The sequence below is a fragment of the Lepisma saccharinum genome, chromosome 21 (genome assembly GCF_977018435.1).
Source record: "Lepisma saccharinum chromosome 21, izLepSacc3.1, whole genome shotgun sequence".
NCBI lineage: Eukaryota > Metazoa > Arthropoda > Insecta > Zygentoma > Lepismatidae > Lepisma > Lepisma saccharinum.
Window position 1 is genome coordinate 47,539,111 of NC_139249.1, and position 20,396 is coordinate 47,559,506.

A 20,396-nucleotide genomic window follows, 5' to 3' on the forward strand; every position below is an offset into this window, starting at 1 on the left:
CAAACTACTATGTGAGGACAATACGAATTTCAATTTTACTAGTACTAAGGCAGGTCAGATGAAAAGCCATGTCGCAGGCACGTAGCCGGGGGAGGGGGGGGGTGAAGGTCCCAGAAATCTTACAAATGTTTCGTTGCTTTATATAAACCTGCTGCGTTTTATAATTGTTACGTAGCTGCAGCGCGGCTGCTGATGTTGGATGCCCCCGAAATATAATTGGATGTTTGGTTGTAGATATTCGTATCGGGGAACACTTTCGGATCTATGAGAGACAGATAATAATAGAATATCACAGACCGGAAGTACCCCATTTCATCTCGAACCTTGGGTAAGGTATCCATCCATGTATCCGTGTGATCGTTCTGCCACCCATTTCCGTCATTGATCGTCATCGTCGCGATTAATTCAAGAGTTAAGTATGCGACGTAAAATAAGCAAAATGAGGTTGTTGTTAGCAGGAGATATCAAGTCAAACCCCGGCGACAAGGAGGGGGTTCAAGTGGTCCGGAACCCTCCCGAAACACTTACCAAGTTCTGAAATTAAATATTGAAAATTGCTTCTTAACAGTTGTTGTATAATCGATGGTTATAACTTCCTCTGAACTTATTGGAAAGCAAGGATTATATTGGGATCATACGGCTTTGAAGGACAGTATCGAAGATTTATCCTTGCACACTGCTATTTATAATAATATACCATAGGCGTCGACTTTAGGGGTAAGGCACTTTCTGCCCCACCCAATTGCTTAAGAAGTATATACATTATACAAAAAAAATATTCTTGCCAATCTAACCCACACCCAATATTTATATGAAGTTGACGCCTCTGAAATATGCATAAACTATTAATCAGGAACTTTACTTTTCGTAAACTGGATCTTTTTTCTTGTTATTCAATAAATTCATTTATTAATCTATTTGACATTTATTTCTTTGCTTGTTTTTATGCAAATTATGCCGACCATAACTACAGGTAAGCTAGATAATGAATACGTGCTGTTACATCTCTATATTCTTACACGGTCTTTTCGTGTAATAATAATATAATATTAATTAATTTATATACAACTTAATTAGTATTTATATAATTTAACGGACTTATCATATAATTAAGAGCCGCGGTAGCTCAGTCGTTGTCGACGCCAGGAGTCCCGGGTTCGAATCCCGGGTAAGACATGAGAAAATGAGAAAAACTGAGAATTGCGAAAGTGAAAAACGGGGGATACCACCGCTTAGGGGTATTCCTTTAAAAAATAAAAAATAAAGTCGTGAGGGCGTCTGACTAATATGCGAGAGACCCGTCTTCAGTCCCTGGAGGGGAGGAACCGGGAATTTTTCAACAAGCGGCGCCCACCCAGCATCGTATAACGTGGGTACCTGGAGGAAACTCTGGGGGTAAAGGCGGCCAGGAGCGTGTTGCTGATCGCATCACCCTCACCTTCGGCCCTGATCAAGAAAGTGTGGGGCCCTAACTCCACACCCCCTATACGCCTTTATGGCGTAGTGCAAAACACAGGGGAGCACTTTACTATAATATAATTACTTTAACTTAAACATTTATTATTATTTCTGAGACACTTGGGCCGGACACCCCTCCCCCCCGAAATATATATTTTTAAACTTGCTTGCCCAGTGCGGATATATTTTAGTTCCTATCGTCCATTAGAATAATAAAGCCACTCCCAGCTACCCTGGCTGAGCCAGGTCCGTATTTAGGATCTGTAGATCCCTAGCCTGAACCTGTGGTGCAGGCCCTACCGGGGGGAATTTTTTTAAAATTAATATTTCAATTGAAAATAATATTTTAATTTTGAAAATAACATATTGTAATGTTAAGTAAACATGTTAGGCAAATGCACGATAAAAACAAGGAATGTAACAAACAAACAAATTTTACTTATATTTAATTCAAATACAGTACTTTCCCAAACAATCAGACTTAATATGAAAGTGTCCAATAATCTTAGTGGCTAATTGCTTTGCGTCTACACTTCATACTAATATCTACTTGTAATATCTTCATAACTTAGTTGTCTTAAAATATCACTTTCAATGCTGAGCAAAGTCAAATCGCTGAACCTGTCTTCTAACATGGAGGTTCGAAGCCTGTTTTTTATCAACTTCAATTTTGAAAATGACCTTTCTCCACTGCTGTTTGTGACAGGTACATTCTTAGAGCGATCTCGATATTAAGAAAACAATCTTTGACGTTTTTTTTTTTCTAGGACGTCTTTTATAATTATAAGAGGGCCCACATCATAGTATTAAAACAAATACATTTTTTTAAATTTTAGTCTTCAATTTTTTTTTTTTTTATTTTTTTTTGTGGCACGGGCCCATAGGCTGCAGCCTAGATAGCCTGCGCGTAAATGCGGCCCTGGGCTGAGCATAAAAGTTGAGTAAAATTTTGCTGCATTATAACTATTTTTAGTGACCATGCGGCTCAAAATAACAAAAGACCTGGCGCCGTAGTCAGAGCTCCAACGCCGTTTATTATGCCCATTGAGGGGCTGCGACGGTCAAGTGAAACTCGAGAGATGTGAAAGTTATCGGTATCCTGCGTCGGGCGGCTTATGTAATTGAAATATAGCAGCAATCAGATTCTGTTACATATAGTCCTTGGGTACGTAACAAAACTGCAAATTTCAGGCCCGCGCGGGGTTACATTATGTTACAGGATTACGTATATTACGCGCTTCGATGCTTTCACATAATTCTTACACACGTGCTTGTAGAGAGTTACGAGATGATTTTTGTGCACTTTTTGTGGTCCTCTTATGCTATGATCCCGTCCATATGTTACTGCTATTCGCATCTCTGGAACTATTCGAGCTAAAACTTTCTGGTCTTGAAGAATTCTATATAATGGCGTCGCTGAAGATAATTTCCGTGACTCATTGATTGGTTAATTTATTGTTTTTGTTTTTATTCACACTTTATGTACAGAAAGGCTAAACGGGACTGGCCCTACAGTTTAAAGTAGGATCAGAACCACTATGATCGAACCCGGGACCCCTTGATTATAAGGCAAAGGTAAGTTCCCCGTGCATATAGCACCGTGTCATGAAGGGACATTTAGTGGATGTGGCAGAATATATTTGTCGTAACTGTGCACAGTGGCGTGACCAGGATTTTCGAAAGAGGGGTTTACGTATAGTGTTTTTTTTAGCAGTGATTCCTCATTTTGCCTTTGATGTAACTTTTTTATGAACAAAGGACCAAGAGGGGGCATGACCCCCACCAACTCGCCTCCTTTGGCGCCCCTCTGGCTGTGCAGCTCATTATAGCAGCTACGTTGAGTGGTATGGTTGTACCATAATGCACTGTTTTCCTGCGCGTAAAATTAATACACAACTGCCTTTCGAATCACCAACAGAATTTCTCGCAAGCCACTTATTTATATTTACACTGACTTGATTAACTATATTATTATTATTGCTAACTATTTACCCAACGTTGACTTATAGGAAATAAGTAGCGAGTATCAGAGTATTATTACACTTCACAAAAAATATACAAAATATGAACACTTTCGTAAACGTTAGGTTTGTAATAGCTGTGTTATTACATTAAATATGCCGGCCCCTGTGGCGGAGTGGTTAGCACAGGGGTCCCTTGTTCGAATCCTGGCATGGGTATTTGTGAGTGTCCATTCATCATATCATCCCTCATTTCCATGTTCGCAAATTAGCTAAAAGTGGCACAAAAAGCGAAGTAAATTAAGCAAATCAAATCAAATTACATTAGATATCAAAAGTTACATGATAATGAGAAGATATGGTTTCAAATCCAAATTTGAAAGAAAAGAAGCATGTATTTGACACTCAAGTGAGCCTGATATTTTCAATTTTTTCTACAATTTTCATATTTTTCCACGATATTACTCATTTTTTCCATTATCACATAAAATTCTGACTGAATTTCCCGTCAAGGCGGAGTAGTACGGTAGTATTTCATCGAAGAAAGAACTACAGTTTAAAATATGGAAGATCATACTCTGCGTAAGTCTATGTACGAATTCATAGCATTCGTGGCTTTTTTTTATGTTGCTATGGAGATTATGAAACGAAATATTCAAGATGTAAGTGATACCTGCTAGCTATGTTGCTTATGTGTACTATAAATGTTACAATTACTCACGTAATTTTTGTAACGCGTTACAAACTCAAATGGCGAAAAAGTAACTCTTTACTTGTGTTACGTTACTCCAAAACTTTAAGGGTGATCACTTACTTTTAAACCTTAGCTTGGCGATCACTTGATTTTAGACATCAAAATTAGAGCAATATAGCTATTTACCTTTTTTGTTAATTGGCGATTTAGTGTTCACTTTAAATGTCTTTAGGCAGGGGAGTGAGCGAGAAATCTTTCCTCACCTGCCCAAACAGGAGCTATACAATACGATAATGTTTTGTTTTAAAACTTGTTAAAGCTCTTCGTGTTAATCCATCTGTCTTGACCAGTAGCGTGCCCAGGATTTTCGAAAGGGAGAGCTTATGTGTACATTTTTTAAGTACTCAGTCCTCATTTTGCCATCTTTTCCTGCTTTTGACGTTCTTTTTTTTTTTTTTAGAAATACTGGGCCAGAAGAGGGGTTATAACCCCCACCAACCCCCTTGGGCACGCCACTGGTCTTGACCACGAGAGCCTTAAAAAATGGAAGGTCAATCACGAAATCTGTGATATTACAGAAATTGCTTGTGTACAAAATTATGAAATTGAGCACCAAACTGACTATGTACGTAGTACCAAAATAGTATTTGGACCATCTTTACTGTCGGAGAGTGTCTTGAAAATGGAAATAAAAATTTACCTATACTTCTTGAGACTTTTCTCCAATTTGCTTATTTGAGGATAGCGTTCGTAAAAGATTCGAACCCACAGATTCTCAGCGCAGCACGTTAACTACTACAACACCGAAAACGTTTCCTCCCCCTCAATTAAATTTTATATTAAAAAATGTAGGCTTTGCTGAATTTCCCTACCCGTAGAGAAATTTTCTACCATATGGCAACACTTCATCGGTCTTTATCCGCGGGAATCTTATGTTGGGTTTTCCCGTTCTCCTGACACCTGTGGCGATATTTACGAGGGAAGTTGTTATTTTCACCACCTAATAGGAAGTTGTCAATGCGACGAGATTTGGCAACGCAGCGTTCCTATTGAAGGGTAGGACCTGCTTGCAAAGAACCTTGTAGGGTAGTATCATGGTAAATATATTCACGCGTACCAAAGCTGTAAATCGAGACAATTTCAAATTTTGATTTTCATTCAATTCCAAATTCCTATAATTAATTTCAAATGTTTACTTTGCTCTCAAGATATCACCAACCTCTGTGATATCACGTTTTCAAATGTTTAATATATTTTCTAACACCTCTTGAAATACCAGTCTGTTCGTGCTTCTATTTCTCTAGAGCATTACTGATTTCGAAGGTTTGTCGTCGACCCCCCGTGGCGTAGTGGTTAGCACTCGGCTCAAATTATCGGCCTGGGCCTGGATGTTCTTTGTGAGTGTCTTTTCATCATATCAGTACTCATCCTCATCGTCGCAATTAACCAAAAATGTAAGAAAAGTGACGCTAATTAACGAAAATAAAATAAAAATATCGAAGGCTTGTTTACCTCTTGTAGACCATTTCTTAATGAACGCTCAGCAAAAGTCTGTTTTACCTCTTATAGATCATTTTCAAATGGCTGTTTACGTCTTCTATACCATTTTCAAATGACTGTTTACCTTTTCTCGACCGTTTCCAAATGAATGTAAACCACTTCTCACCATTTCCAAATTACCATTATCAAATTTAATTATCTTTCATAACAGCTTCAATGTTACGATTTAAAGTATATAAGCTGTTTACTTCTTCTAAACCGTTTCGAATGACTGTTTACCTCTTCTAAAGTGTTTCCAAATTAGTGTCTACCTCTTCTAGACTATTTCCAAATGACTATTCGTTCACATCTTCTAGATAATTTGTGTACACAAACCTGTGGAAAGTATCTAGAATATCTAGACAAACCTATAGAAATTATCTAGATGATATAGACAAACCTGTGGAAAGTATCTAGAATATCTAGACAAACCTATAGAAATTATCTAGAAGATGTAGACAAACCTGTGGAAAGTATCTAGAAGATCTAGACAAACCTGTGGAAATTATCTAGAAGATGTAGACAAACCTGTGGAAATTATCTAGGAGAAGTAGTTGGGGGAAGGGGAGTAAATAGGGATTTACCAGGGTGTTGGATGAGACAGAAGTTATGAGAGTGGTGCTAGAAGAGGCGAAAAAACAGGCCTTCGGAATGTTCTTTTTTATGCTACCAGCCAGGTTAAGTCGATGTTGGCTTCCAACGTTTCGAGCACATACCCGAGCACACTTGTTCGAATCACGTCGCTAGGAGAGCTACAATTCCTACGTTCTCTTCTAATTTTATCTGCACAGAGCTTAAAAATGGTTTTTGAATGTTGGACCGAACTCCGCACATGAAACCTACCCTGACCAGCCTTGACTATTGCACGTCTCCAATCGTGTCCAAATATGCCAGCGGTTATAGGGAACGCTTGGATTGCTTTCTGAGCGATTTGTAAGTGTTCGGCTATTAACACAGAAACAAGCGGGTGTTTTGCTATCACTTTACAATTACGTGCTGTCGATTTGCATGTCGGACACGGGTCAGTTGGTGGAAATCCATTGTTATGCACAACAGCGGCCGAAATGAAAGTCTGCTTTCCTGTCTGAATTGATATCGTGCCTGTATTCAGTTTTCCACACACACATCCTCTTCTCTGACACTCTCTCTATCCCCTACCCCGCCACTCCCCCATCCCTGGTGGGTAGTCTGCTTGCTAGCTTTGATGGGATCTGCGTTAGTCATGTTTTGGACAATTGCAATTTCAACATTAATGTTCTCTTTCATTCTTGTATGAGGCCGCCCCGATGGCGTAGTGGTAACGTCGTCGCCTTGTAATCAACGGGTCCCGGGTTCGATACCCGAGGCACAAGTCGTTCGGATCCCACTTTAAATGACGCTACCACTGCGCCATCGGGGTGGCACCCGAATATCTGTGGATAGAGAAGGGTCCCAAATGTGAAATTTGCTTTTGACGAGGCGGCTGTTGTTGAATATACGGCGGACTTCACGTTGCACTTGCATATACCGCGTTTGTTACAACCTGTCCCGGTTCCCGCGCTAGTTGCTCCCTGGCTTTTCTCGGTGCTGGGGAAAGTCAAAGCCAGGCAGCCAATTAAAATACGCAACGTCGCAACAGCGTCTACGTAAGCGCCTCTCTTCTGGCTTCCATTCGCTCCTCGCTGCCCAGCAGACGATTTTTTCCTCGTTTCTCATTGCCACCGAAACTGTCGAGCGCTCCCTAGCGCGGGAAAGGGGACAGGTTGTAACAAACGCGGTATAGTCGATTCACACTTCGCAAATTTTAGCACACAAAAAGAAATTCCCTGTAGCGTCGTCATTTACTCGCAACCAGAAAAAAACATCTTGAAATCTGCTCCTTCTTTTTGACTAACCCTGTATAGTCCACTCTTCCATATTGCTGCAGATTTTACAATTTATTTAGCAACAGTGGAAAAAAATTATAATGGCATGTTTAATATTGTGATACACGTGATACAGAAAAAAACACAAACATTAACAAAACACGTACTGTACTCGTTCTTTTTTTAAAAAAAAAACTTGAAATATTTTTTAAAAAAATACAGGGTGTTCATAAAGTACCGGTACCACTACAAAACAATATAGCTCGGAAACTACATGCAATAGAACAGTGCTGTTGATTACAAAACGAGCTACAACTCTCCACGTTTATATTCCACACATCTCAATGTGCGCCCCTCTAGTTACTCTCAGAACATCAAGGCGGTAATCAACTTCTGCCCACGCCCCAGCATATCACCAGTAACAGTTAGGATACTCTCAGTTATTCTTCTTCGAAGAGTAGCAACATCTGGAACAGGAGTGCGGTAATGAGAAATGTGCGAAATGAGACGTTACTCTTAAAAGCGAAAATTAGAGTTTATTGTCAGACGCAGCATTTTTGCAGTCTTTATTATGCTGTGAATCATGCAAAATCATATATAATTGATTATTTCTGCTGAAAAATTTAGAAGCAAAAATGGACGCCTTTACAGAGGAATAAACGTAATACACTGAAAACTAGATAAGTACATTATTTTGTGCCATAAGTATAGTTGTAGAATGCTTAGTGCAGAGCGCTGCGACACCAGGTGCCCCGGGTTCGAATCTCTGCCTGATCATGGCTGTTCGTTGCGGGTGTTCCTTCATCAGTTTAATCATATCGTTACTCATCCTCAACGTCACGGTTAGCCAAAAGTGCCAGAGAAGCCACGTTAAGTAACAAAAACCAGTCAATCATTAATCAAATTTATATTAACCATTTTTACACTGAAATGTCATTTTATATACTGCTTTCGACCCCTAATGTACCCGCGTTACTATCCCATGGTGAATTTTTTACGTGTAGCATATCCTTCAGGGAGCTTTCAAACCGAAGCGAAAAGCAAGGAACCTTCAGAAATAACTGTAGCATTTCGTACCAGAGTGATACGAGAAGCTGCAAATGTCGCTTGTCATTTGGGTGTCATTCGGACTGGACCATTTCCTGGCTACCGTGCATCCTCCCAAGGGTATCGTACCCAGTGTCACGGTTTATATGCCCCCCCCCCCTCGACAATGGTCCGGCGTGACCAAATTTCACAGCAAGGGGGGACGAATATTTGGTCCGCCCCCAGGAAATACGATCCCCCCATGAAAACCATTGGCATTAACCTGCAAATTGAGAATGGTCCCACCTGCGAAACAAAGTTAAACATTTAGTAGAGGAGGAACGAATTTCACAACTGGTAAATGTTTATTTTTGTTTTCCGTAGGGGACCATATTTCGCGGTGTGATATTCGTTCCCCCTTCTAAGATCTTTCGACTTTCTTACCAAGGGGACTTGACTATATTTCGCTGGTGAACCCCCCCCCCCCCCCAGCTTTTTTAACTTTGTTTCGCAGGTGGGACCATTCTCAATTTGCAGGTGAATGCCAATGACACAGGTGGTCTCCCAGATGGCTCAGTGGTAGCGTCGTAGCCTTGTTATCCACCGATTCACGATGGAGGCACATAGTGGTTCGGATCCCACTTTAAACTATAGGTCCAGTCCCGATTAGCCTTACTGTGCATAAAGTGGACTTACAACTCTAAATCAATCAATCAACCAATGTGGACCAAATATTCGTACCCCCTTGCTGTGAAATTTGGTCCGGCGGGACCATGTTCCCTGCATAACTTCGAAATTTATCATCTTAGAGATAAGGATCATCTGTCAGTCACAGCGACATTTTTGAGAGGCACTATCATCAGATCACGCTTTCCAAGGGAGTACGTTCACACGTATTTACCTTTTCCTACGACCTTCAGACATAGAACCAGGGAAGGTCTCTGATAAAAATGGCAAACTTTCCCCTTTCGCATTTAATAACTATTCGTGGGTGAGGGCAACAGGTCTGTCTCTTCCTGCAGGTCGGAAGAATGCTACTTCCTTCCACGCACTCGCAGTAAACCCAAGGTCACAGTCGCACATGCATATGTATTTATACCTCCAGGATTCCCATAAGTTCAACGGACATTGAGGGCGATGGACGAAGCGTGCATTTCGCAACACACAACTTTCTCTTGGTGTCTATTTATTATCTACAAGAAGCTCAGGAATCCGTAGGACCTAGGTTCGAAACGGGAATAACTTACATGGTGGGCGGGCCTTTGAATAATGTCTGTATGCTGTTGTTCGTTGTCTGAACGGAATTTGATTTTCTCAGGGTCTCCAATACATTTCGATGGGTGCATTTCGATCGATCGATCGATTTGTATTATTTTACTCCACTTTTATGCCACTTTTGTTTAATAACTAGACCTCGGGTTTTAGGTTTTTAACCTATTTTTTTCCTTTACAGGTATGTAAGATATAATAAGTTATGTCATCGTTTCGTTAAAAAACGCAACGACTGATGAAGTTTTATAGTGGCTAAAAATACTATTTTGGTTGTTGGAACCTATTTTAAGTTTATGCACTTCTAAATCAAGCCTTTTTTTAGGTTTTTATATATTTTGAAAGGTTGTACAGGATTTTTATGTCACACAGAGGCATTTGCTTTGTTTGGTCACGAAGAAATTCAATGACGAACGTGTTTGAAATGTACTCTCTGGCGATTTCCCTTCCTCCAAGTCCATGGTGATTTTTCAAAGCTCTCAACAAAGCGAAATGTCTGGTGCCACTGTTACCTGTACAGTCCAAAGTGCAAACTTCTGATCTGTGTTGTCCTGCTCACTTTCGCACCACTTCGGTGCTTTGCGGCATTCACGCCTTGCAAACTAAGCCCCGCGACAGATTAACCTTGCAGCAACTTTTCGCATATATAGACCCAAACGTGCGCGCAGAAAATAGTTCCGCTGCAATACTGCAGATTTTCTCACTGTCTGTGATATGAACAGCTCAGCGGTTAAGGTGAGACTGGCACGGGGATGCTGAGTGCCGCTTTAGAGTGGATTGCTACATAAAATCTGCTGCAAACTTAACCTGTCGCGGAGCTTAACATTTCAGCATTGAATTTGCACCACTGACTATGTTTTTGTTGAAAGATTATTTTCTGCACATAAGATAATTCTCACAGACAAAATTGCTGAGTGGATTTCATTAGCAAATTTCCAATGGTAAGTTCTGCCATCGCCGTAGGGTTAGGCAACACATATAACGTTATGCAAGATAGTGCGTATTTCAGAATATAGGTGTCCCATTTTCATTGCCGGTGACTATACCTAATCAGTATTTTTCACGAATTTTGAACTATTTTAAGTTTTTTTAACCTACTTCAGGATTTTTGGAGTCTTAATTTAAGATTTTTAGGACCTATTTTAGGATTTTTAGAGCCTATTTTAGGAACCTAAAAACACATTTTTTAGAACCTAAATATCCGAGGTCTACCAATAACTAAGATGAGGATGAGCGATACGATGAAATGGACGAAAGGACAAACACAAACATGTGTGGTCAACACAACACGAGTCCCGCAGAGGATTATACTGACTGTGAGTCGAGTCACCAGAGCCTCGCTAGTCTGCAAAATTCAATCCAGAGTGTACTACGTGATATTTGGGTCTGCACCCAGGCTGCATGTCGAGGAAGCACACTGTAAAGAATTGTTTTATGGTCAAGTACAGCCGTTTGCAAATCGTCAACCGTATATAAGTTGGGAAATGTTGTCTGTCACTATGCTCCCACCCAGATCAAACTATCGTAGGTTGCTAAGTCTGGACTTCGACAATTCAGAACATTTTGCGTCAAAGACATTTCTGGTATCAGAAACCTTTCTGTCCCAAGAAAACAGGGTGTCACGTTTTGGGCAGGTTTATTTATCTTCAAAACGTGTACCTTCTTTAGCACAATCATGCACCCTTACAGTCGTATCAGCCATAATGTCACTCAGTCAATCCGAAAGAAGCAAAGCACTAAGGTTAAAGTATAAAATATTACCTTACTCATGCACCCCATGATACCGAAATCAATACAGACGGGATTGAGGGTCGCCAGAAATACCGCGAAAGTGAAATTTTCGCGGTGAATCCGTTTCGCTTTTGTTCCTTTCGCGCTTATTCCGGTTTCAATTTTGGTTTCGCGATTAATCCGTTTCGCCGTTGTTCCTTTCGCGCTTATTCCGGTGTTGAATTATAGTTACGCGATTAATCCGTTTCGCCGTTGTTCCTTTCGCGCTTATTCCGGTGTTGTATTATAGTTACGCGATTAATCCGTTTCGCCGTTGTTCCTTTCGCGCTTATTCCGGTGTTGAATTATAGTTACGCGATTAATCCGTTTCGCCGTTGTTCCTTTCGCGCTTATTCCGGTGTTGTATTATAGTTACGCGATTAATCCGTTTCGCCGTTGTTCCTTTCGCGCTTATTCCGGTGTTGAATTATAGTTACGCGATTAATCCGTTTCGCCGTTGTTCCTTTCGAGCTTATTCCTGTGTTCAATTTTGGTTTCGCGATTAATCTATTTCGCTGTTATTCCTTTCGCGCTTATTCCTGTGTTCAATTTTGGTTTCGCGATTAATCCATTTTCGCGTTGTTCCTTTCGCGTTTATTCCGTTTCGCGGTTAATCGCTTTCTTGGTTATTCCACCGCCCCGATCTGGAACTATAGTTTAAAATATAATCCAATTCACTTAACTGTCGTCTCTTCCGGATCCATTCCCGGGACCAATGAATTCTTTATGAAATCGTCTCCCAGGTCATAGTAATCTCCCTTCTACCGTATGTAGACAAGGTAAATATATTGTTCAACCTCTTAAAGGCATTTTCAATATATCATTACTCAGAACATTATTTTTCTAGCTTCTACCTCCTATAATGAAGGGGTCTCTTGTCACCTTCTAATCAAAGGGTCCCAGTACGATCTTCGGTGGAGACACTTCAAAACTGTAGGCCCAGTCCAGATTAGCTTGCATACAAAATAGACAACACAAAATTTGACTTTTTGAGCTTCAGGCTTTCATGTTAGGTTAAAATATGAAAATTAAGGCCTCCGTGTTAGGTTAAAATATGAAAAATTGAGCTGTAATCCAGACCACTTCCACAAGGAACTGTGGAGGTGCACCACTGAATCAGGTGAAGAAAATATGGAAAAGAGGGTGGCGGGGTGTAATCAGAACTGTCCGCTGTAATAACGAAGCCAATGTAAACAAATACACGTGACTTCTGAGAAATCCTGTTGGCTGTTCCAATGCAGGATTGATTGACTTGCTTTATGTTATTTCGCTTCTTGTGCCACTTTTGGCTAATTTGCGAAGATGGGGATGAGTGATGATATAATGAAATTGATGAATGGACACTCACCAACATCCATGCCAGGATTCGAACCCGGGACCCCTGGTCCAATGCAGGAATTTGCAATTTGGAATATAGTGCATTATCCACATGGCTCAAGTTGCAGGACATTGCTTGTATTATGATATGTAGGGCTGCAGCTACGACCAATATATTCGTGGTCAAAATATCAGAACAACTAACATACAGGCGTTAGAACATTTTCCTGTGCAAATATTGGCGAATGCTTTTCGCTGAGCTGGTGCTGAAGTTAACACTTTCCTAATACTTCCTGTCAGGCTGCCTAGCTACACGTAACTCGAAAATGAAAATGAGGGATACGTGACGCAGGAAAGGAACTATTTTTCAGAAGTCACGTGGTTTTGTTTACATTAACTTCATTCTTACATTGGATGGAAGAGAATAATATGATTTACCTAATAATTATTCACAAGTGCATTCATATTGTTCAATTACGGATAATAGCATGTTAGACACATGAAGAATTGATATCAAAAGTTCAAAATTAAATACATATATTGTGTGAATTTACAGCATTGCATGATTTCTTAATTACAATATTAATTATTTTTAATTCGTTTAAGCCGACCTTAATGGCGGAGTTGCGAGCACAGAGCGCGACGACGCCAGAGGTCCGGGTTCAAATCCCGGCCAGAGCATGGGTGTTCCTTGTGAGTGTCCCTTCACCAATTTCACAGTTTCACCGCTCATTCTAATCGTCACAATTAGCCAAAAGCGGCAGAAAAGCGAAGTACAGTAAAGCAAATCAATCAAAACATTTTTCGAGAATATTTTGGGAAACTCAAACCCCATGGCCCCGCTAAATACTTAACTTGGTACTGGTATAAATTTAGACACCCACCTCATTAAGGTTTCACTAAAAAACAATAACTGGGAACCAAAATTGATTTTGATACATACGTATGTGTATTTCAAATTGAGATCCCTCACCATTGTCGAGCGTAGCTTATTTGCTACAGGGTTGGTTTTTTTTTTGGGGGGGGGGTTGTAAATTTGGGCCAAAGAGTGAATACTAAAAATTGGTTCGAGCTACATGCATTGACACATAGATTCTGATACCGTCAGTAAGTTCCAACATGTTTCCTCTTGAGGAAACTATCTCTCCGAGGAAACTTACACAATTGCAGCGTCGCTTTATAATCAAGCAGGAATCTCTATTTCTCAACAATTCACTTTCAAAATTCTGGCCAAAGACTAAGAAACTGACAGAAGACTCCAGCTCGCGAGAAGTGTTCAACTCTGCAAACAGATGGCTCCCCTGTCCCTCCCCTCTGATTGCGTCACACATGGGAGTGTCTGCTGGCGATTATTTAATACTCGCTCGCTTCTTGCTGGTAGCACGCCTGGTGGCAAGCTTGCAGGAGGTAGTTTGTTATGTCATGCACCCACAGATAAGATACGCTGATAATGGACACCCTCGCTTGGCTTGCAGCGTGTGAAAATGTCATAATTTGTCTGTCGATGGCAGAGAGAGATGTTCCTGTGACGGTTGTTTTCACTTGGCATTGGAAAGAGGAAAAGCTTCGTCTTATGTTACACATACACACTGAGAAGTACATGGTATTATTATTATTTTGTGAATGTGGATTGCGTTATCAGTAGAGCCCGGATGTTCTGGCATTTATTTTGGTTAATAGGCAGGCAAAAATATATTTATAATGTGGGAAATAGGCACAATAAACCGAAAAAAGTGGCAAATTCCAAATCACTTATATTTATAATTTGATTAAAAAAGTAAAAGTCAAGGCCCTTCGTTGCCTTGATTGCACAGAACAACTATTTTTTAATTTTATTTTTTAATTCATAGATCTGTCAGAAATAAGCTTTTTCATGACTGAAAAATGATGCTATTTTGAAGTTGTGTGACCTTGTGCGATCGTGGTTGGGAAGCCCGATGGTAAGAGATCTGTAGGAAGGCCAAGTCTAAGTTGGCAGAACAATGTTGAGATGGACATAATAGCGGCGATAAGGACCCCTCAACTATTGGTTTCGTACCACTTCAAAAAAATCGTATTTATTACATGGTGAATTTGATTTTTGGTATTTAGCGTCGCTCTTCTGCCACTTGTGGCTGATCGCGACGATGTGGATGGGTGATGATATGATGGAATACTCACAAGGAACATCCATGCCCAGGCCGGGATTCGAACCCGGGCGTGCGTGATGTGCTTCAAGAACTTGAAGGGTTCTCGATTCGTGAAGCAGTTCAACAACGATAGTCGCAATAACGATTACACTCGCAGAGAAAACTGTTTGGAATAACCAACGATTGTTTATGGTAATCAAATCTTCGTTTAAATAGTTGACAAAGTAATATTGGTTCACCAAAATCAAATTCTTCTAGTAAATGGTACATTTGTTTAGTCACCAAAAGATCGGGACAAAGTTACCAATTTTTTGTTTGTTTGTTGTTACGAAAAAGCTTAACCAAACGCGTTTTTCTGCGTATTTTTGTCAATCCCATCGACAGACAAGAGTCCGCCATGCATCTAAAGGGGGCAGCTGTATCCTTGTCGTCTGGTGAGGTGGGAAGTGTTCCCCAAACTGTTGGACGTCCTGCTTTCCTGCAGTATCAAACTCAATGGATAGTTGTTTTCACTGCGCGGATTACGGTTTTTGCTGTGGGGGGAGGGGGGGGGATGCCAGCTTAGTGGCATATTTGTGATTTCAGTTTGTTTTATTTTGAATATACAAATTTGTATATGTTACCAGTCAGTAAACTGAACGTCTTTTCCTTCCTCTCTCCTGAGAGAGAGAGGGGAATACTTTTCTCTTTGCCTATCTCTCTTTTCCCTCTTTTGTCTCCACCTTTCCTCCTTCAAAGAGAGAGAGAAAAAGGTAGAGACGAAAAAGAGAGAGAGAAAGCGGTCTTCCTTTCTCTCTCTGTTCTCCCTCTCTTTTTTTTCTCTCTCTGTTCTCCCTCTCTTTTTTTCTCTCTCTGTTCTCCCTCTCTTTTTTTTCTCTCTCTCTTTCAGAGGTCCTTTTTCTTCTTCTAGAGAGGGGTCCCGGATTCGACACCCGGTAGAGGCACATAGTGGTTCGAATCCCACTTTAGACTGTAGGTCCAGTCCCGATTAGCCTTACTGTGTATAAAGTGGACTTAAAACACCAATTCAATTAATCAAATCTTCTTCTAGAGAGAGAGGGTGGAAGTTTTTTTTTCTCTCTCTCTCTATCTATCCTTTCCTCTTTCTCTTTGAAAGAGAGAAAAAGACAAAGACGCTCTTTCTTCTTTCTTTTTCTTTTTTCCCCTCTCCCCCCACTTCAGAGAGAAAGAGGAGGAGACATGAAAGAAAAGGAAGGAAAAAGGTGATCTTTCTCTCGTCTTCTCCCCTTTTTCTATTTGTTCTAAATTTCGTAATTAAATCTCATGATAACATTTACACAACGCTTACTGCGCTACGACGCCAGGGGTCCCGTGTTCGAATCCCACCCTGGGGCTGGGTGTTCTTTGTGATTTTTCTTTCATCAATTTCATCATGTCAACCCTCATTCTCATCTTCGCGGTTAGCCAAAAGTGGTAGAAGTGGGAAGTAAAATAAATCATATCAATCAATCAAAGAAACACTAACTATATTTACTAAGGAAACCCAAACTCGTGCATAAAAAGAGCTATCGAAGCAATAACACCGAAAACTTGATCAAATTTCTATTACAAAGTTGAAACTTAACGTCCAGCTAACCTAAACTTAACGTCCATCTAACCTACACTTAACGTCCATTTAACCTAAACTTAATGTCCATCTAACCTAAACTTAACGTCCATCTAACCTAAACTTAACGTCCAGATAACCTAGACTTAAAGTCCATCTAACCTAAACTTAACGTCCATCTAACCTAAACTTAACGACCATCTAACCAAAACTTAACGTCCAGATAACCTACACTTAACGTCCATCTAACCTAAACTTAACGTCCATCTAACCTAAATTTAACGTCCATCTAACCTAAACTTAACGTCCATCTAACCTACACTTAACGTCCATCTAACCTAAACTTAATGTCCATCTAACCTAAACTTAATGTCCATCTAACCTAAACTTAACGTCCATCTAACCTAAACTTAACGTCCATCTAATCTACCTACAAGTTTCTTGCGAACACTTTAATACGTGTAAACTATGCCAGAAATCAGCCTGCAGTTTTCTCAGCTCAGTGAGGTTGGTCGGTTATAGAATGGTGTCATTTAATCCACACGCAACGCTACATACTTTTCGGCAAGGAAATCTTTGATGCCATGAATAGACAAGAATGATTTTTCAATTGTGTTTTTTACATGGTTAAGAAATGGTCCCTGGCTGGGAAAAAAAATAATTTTCTTCTGCCGGGGATAAAATTCTTTGTGGGGGCGGATCCCCTGCATCTCCCCCGTTAATTGCACACTGGTTGTTGTGGACTTCCCTGAAATTCATGCTGACAAACGCGTGGTGTAGTAGTGTTAGGATAAACGAGGTAGGCTTTGTTGCTCGTCTCGGTGACTTAGTACTCATGTTACATTGTAAAAGATTATAACATATTATTATATTGTCATTCGCAAATACGTAGTAACATCCTGACTTCGAGCTTCTGGTTTCATATGGATGTTACTCCACCATGGTAGAAACAGAAAATTTGAATTTCTCGCTAACGAACTCTGTAAATAACTGTACTGGCAACACTTGTCTGCGGTGGGAGTTCATTTTACCAGCATATTGCATCAGCATTGTTAAGCTTATTATTGGATTATGGAGGCGGTGCTGATTGTTGAACTTTCAGTCTGTAATGGCAGCCGCCATGTTGCATGTGCTTACTTTTGTGGTGTGTTAGTCTTTGACTTAAGGGCGTGTCTGAGATATTCTTACGGGGTGGATTTGCCTACAAGAGAATAAATATTATTAAAAATGGCGAGAAGTGTTTGTCAGATATGTGTACAACTTGTAGCGCAGTCACATTGTGAGATTTGACGCTTATCAGTGTTACCATGCCACCAATGCACGTACCCAGGAACATCTTTGCGAATTTGCGCTGTCTTCAATAGCACAGAGAATTCAACTTTCAGTACGATACATGCAAGAAAATCCAATAAATAATACCACGACATTGTTATTAATAACAATAAAAATATTGTTACAGATGAGTACTATAATTTTTTGTGGTTACACTGACATGCGTTGTGTTAACGTTTTTATTGTCACAAGGGACGCTGAATCGAACTTTGGACTTAACTTTGAGGTAGCAGAATCAAATAGTTTTCTATCCCATAAAAATAGCATCCAGTGCAATTTTGCTAAATAACTGTAAATTTGCGAAATCATAAAAAATGGTCATTACTTTTGTTTTCAGGTCCGAGGAGGTTGACAAAATTGCTATTGTAAATTTTAATTAACCTGCAAAACTGGAGGGCAAGTGCTCACTCTTGCACCCACAACGTTACGCTAAGGATTGGTCAAATACATGTATTTGACACTAAAGGAAAAAAGTAGGAACCCCTTTATTAGTGAACGATTTCTTCACTAATGTTGGATATGAAAGCATAAACTCCTTACTTTTATGGAAACATTTGTTACAAATGTTCCAAATTTAAGAATAGTATGACCTGGTTCAATTGGTTTTCTGCCTTGAACACTTCGTTTTCTATGATTTGAAATATAGTCATTTTGCTAATATGTTACATAGAAAATTTGGAGTGCAGTGCTTCTCTTGCACTCCCTGAAGATTCGCCACTGATCGTGATCTTACTTTGGACAGTGTTGTCATTTACAGCAGTGTTGCAACACACAAAGAAATGCTGGGCGATCCAGTACCAAGAGAAAAGCGAGAGTACGTTGCTGACAATCGTGGAATATTTTCATTCTTAGATGGAATTGAATCGTCAGGCGTTGGGGATGCAAGTGCCTGTGTGTGTGTGTTGCATTCATCTTATCTCATCTGGCAATTAAACACTGCTGACGGCGCCAAAATAGGAGAAATATGCTGAACTAAACTCTTCGAAAATGCGAGAAAGCTTGAGCTAGCAGTTTCAAGTTTCCATCTTGCCGTTGGGCTGTATGAAATGAAGCAGTTCTTGACATTCACTCGCTCCATAGAAATGTACTGATCGAGGATCATGTTGAAAAACCTTTCTGCGCCCATTAATAAACTCCTGTGGAAAATTGTCAAAGTAACCCGCAAAGGGATATTTTAATATATTATCGACACTTGTCCCTCAGTATCTCGTCATCTATGGTGTCAGTTTCGAGGCCTGGCATAGGCCTTACCAGGTGGGGCAAAGGAGGCACTTGCCCCCTCAAAATTTTCAGGTTTATTAACATTTAAATGTTTGTGATTTCCAAATTGTCGCAGTTATTTAGCAAATAATCCTGAACGATATCTTTATGAGATCGAAAACTTTTCGAGTTTGCCCCCCCCGCCAAAGTTAAGCCCCAAGTTCGATTCTGCCCCCTCAAAATTAGGCCCTAAGTTACGCCCATGAGTCCTGACTTGGCCGTGGGCGTTTCTTTGCGAGTGTCCATCATAGTGGCGGCTCACTCAAAATCAGGATCATCCTGTCAAAGTATAATGGGAAAATGTCGTGTTAAAAATAAAATGATTGATTGATTGAATTTATGTTTTTAAGTTCACTTTATGCAAAGTAAGGATAATCGGGACTGGACCTACAGTTTAAAGTGGGATCGGAGCCACTATAATATTGGACGAGAATCTACATTGGGGGTTTTCATGTCACACACATAAAAACTCGATATCCAAACTGAAATCACTTTTTCCATTCAAACATATGCTAAGCAAAGAAACGAAAACTCATCTAGTCAACACATTTGTAATTCCAAAAAATAATTATGCTTCCCCCGTATTTATAAACATCAACAATGCCCTAAATTACAAGCTACAAAAACTTCAAAACAGTTGCATAAGATTTATACTGAATGTCAAAAGAAGATAACATATTTCCCCGTACTTACAGGACCATAATTCGTTAAACGTTAAAAATAGGAGAACATTTTTGGCATTGTCGTTATTGTACAGGATCCTGAACAATAAGGAACCAAAATATTTATATGATCAAATTGCTCCGTACAGGAAGAAGGGAAAACAAATTAACATTCGCCAAAAAACACAATTAACGATTCCCACACACAGAACAACACTCTATCGAAATTCTTTCATAGTCACTGCAATAAAAGAATGGAATGACCTCCCCCCACTACTGACCTCAGGGGAGCTCCACCCTGCAACACACAAAATAAACCTAAGAAGCATCTACTGTCCAAACAATAGTGTCTGGATTTGTCTTTTCTGTAATGAATGGGAATGAGGTATTGGTTTTAGTTTTAGCTGTAATAATTGTATTGTAATTGTGGTTTTAGATTTAACTCTGTACCTTCAGTACATTAATTGTTTACATTATAAGTATAAATGTTTTATTTTTATTTTTATACTCCAACAGTGATTTTCAAGAAGTGTAAAGTGTCAATTCTAATGGTTTTTTTTAATGGTTT

The 20,396-nt window shown here is 39.9% G+C and overlaps 1 protein-coding gene across 3 annotated transcripts in view; it reads left to right on the forward strand.

Annotated features, from left to right (window-relative positions):
- Window positions 1-20,396, forward strand: part of Hr3 (nuclear hormone receptor 3 ROR-beta) — a 518,235-nt gene that overhangs the window by 231,950 nt on the left and 265,889 nt on the right. The window lies entirely within an intron of this gene.